Raw genomic sequence first — 2445 nt, 5'->3', positions numbered from 1 at the left:
TCTTCTAATCCATTTGGATGAGGGGCTCACCCTAATGACTTCATTTAACCTTAATTACTTCCTTAGAGGTTCCATCTCCAAATATAGCCATGTTGGGGGTCAGGACTTCATTATATGTATTTGGGTGGAATGGAAACATTCAGTCCACAACACTTACCTTAACTAAAGAAAAAAAAATACAAGATTGAAAGCAAAATGATGGACAAAGCTAAAATATGTGAAACACCAATCTAACAAAGCCTATTATAGCTATTCTAATATCACACAAAGTAGACTTTCAGGTACGAAGCTTTACTGATGATTAAAAGGAACATTTCACAATAACAGACTCAATTCCACAAGAATACTTATTCTTGGCCCCACATACTCATTAGAATAATTATTCTACATTGGGTCATCTACGAACATAGGTTCCAAATCTACAATGCAGAAATGGAAAAATCCCAAAGAAAAAACGGAATATCCACAATCATAGTGGGAGATTTTTACACAACTCTGCTTGTAACTGATGAAACAAGCAGGCAAAAACAAATCAGTAAGGCATACAAGACTTAAACAACAAGAAAGTCATCTTCAGGAAACCTGGCCACCCTTGCTTCCTGACAGGTCCTTACACGGTGGGGCGGCTGTAAGAATAATGCGTGAACAACATCATCCTTTATACCAGAAAACTGGCAGGAGCTTTGGGGGGGGGGGGGGAAACAAAACAAGAAAAAAGGGGAGGAGGTGCTAGAAGAGGAGAAAGAGGAATATGTGGTGGAAAAAGTCCTCGACCGTCGAGTGGTAAAGGGCAAAGTGGAGTACCTCCTAAAGCAAAGGGGTTCTCAGACAAGGGCAAGTGGGAGCCAGGAAAGAACCTGAATTGCCCTGACCTCGAGGCTGAGTTTCTACAGTCACAGAAAACAGCACATGAGATGGATAAATCAGAGGGAGGCAAGTGCAAAGCTCACTCTTATTTTGAAGATAAGGGAGAGGAGAGCAAACCAAAGAAGAAGAAAGAAGAATCAGAAAAGCCAGGAGGCTTTGCTGGGGGTTTGGAGTCAGAGCAGCTTATTGGAGCTACAGATTCCAGTGGAGAACTCATGTTCCTGATGAAATGGCAAAACTCTGATGAGGCTGACCTGGTCCCTGCCAAGGAAGCCAATGTCAAGTGCCCCCAGGTTGTCATATCCGTCTAAGAGGAAAGGCTGCCGTGGCAGTCCTAACCCACAGAGGATGACAACAAAACCATGACAAAAATGAACTCTCTTGAGTACTAGCCCCTGTCACATCTGACTGTGGGTTTCAAGTGGAAAGGGGAAGGAGTTCTACTTGTCTTGACACCATAGAGGTGGCTTGAGAAGATGTCCTCTGAAGAGCCAGTGCGGTTTCTGGGCCCTCCAGCCTCTCCATGCTGTATAGTTTGCACACTCATCCCAGTGGAGGGGAAGGAGGATAAGTGTTTCAAGGCAACCATTCTGCACTTTGCTGAGAAAAGTAAAGGGCCTTCTATGAAGGACAAACCTTACAATGGGTGTGTGGGAGAGCAAAAAGACACTGTAGCTCTTCAAAGAGCTTCTCCATACCCACAGTCTTCTTTCCAATAATGTTAACACTGCCTTTTTACAGCGCATGTGTGTAGTTTTTGGCTATTGCTGGTGTTTTATTTGGGGGTGGGAGAGATGGGGTGGGAAGGAAGGGGTAGGATCATTTTTGTTAAAGTTTGGGGCCTGATTCGGGAAATGATGAAACAATGGAAAGAACAAACAACTAATAATGAAAAAAAAAGAGAAAAGAAAAGAAAAGGAAGTCATCTTTAAAAGGAGAGAACCAAAACAAAGAAAAAGATAATACATGCCCTTAGTGACCCCAAGTTATTCTAGAAAAGATCAGCATAACATATGGGGTAATGATGGTGGAAGACAACAAAATAACATGAGAGCATCCTAAATGGCTTGTCTGGTTCAGGGGAAATATGGACATTGAAAAGTTTCAGCACTCAATAGGAGAAAATAAGTATGACAATGGGTGTAAGCGAGGAATAACCACCCTAAGAATATAGAACGCATAGTTTTTAAACCCAGAAAAGAAAACTCAACCTGTCCAATAAAAAGTGGGAAACTGAAATGATAGTCAAAAACTTCTCCTCTTAAAAAACACACTCAAATGGTGAGTTCTGCTAAACTTTAAAGAAAAATGCATTTCTCAGCTCTATTAGTGGGACCGTGTAAGGTTTGGGACAAGTTATGTCACCTCTCTGAGCTTTGGGTTCTTCTGTGAAAGGAAGATGTTATTGCACATAAAGTGCTTAGCACAATGCCTGGGTAGAAGGCAATCGGCAATTATTAACTACAGTTTTTACCGATCTTATTACTTTTACTACTATTGGTACTGCTGCTTCTATTATTTATTATTCTTGTTTCTCTGAGTCCCTGACATAAAGGACTCATGGTAAGCCTACAACTT

The 2445-nt window shown here is 41.4% G+C and overlaps 1 pseudogene; it reads left to right on the top strand.

Moving 5' to 3' along the window:
• The first annotated feature begins 644 nt into the window (after positions 1-644).
• On the top strand, positions 645-1259 carry LOC109446488 (chromobox protein homolog 1; annotated as a pseudogene).
• The last annotated feature ends 1186 nt before the right edge of the window (positions 1260-2445 follow it).

This window comes from Rhinolophus sinicus, linkage group LG01 (genome assembly GCF_036562045.2).
Source record: "Rhinolophus sinicus isolate RSC01 linkage group LG01, ASM3656204v1, whole genome shotgun sequence".
In the NCBI taxonomy this organism is placed as follows: domain Eukaryota; kingdom Metazoa; phylum Chordata; class Mammalia; order Chiroptera; family Rhinolophidae; genus Rhinolophus; species Rhinolophus sinicus.
Note: the sequence above shows the minus strand (reverse complement) of the source record. Positions and strands in the feature narration are given on the sequence as shown.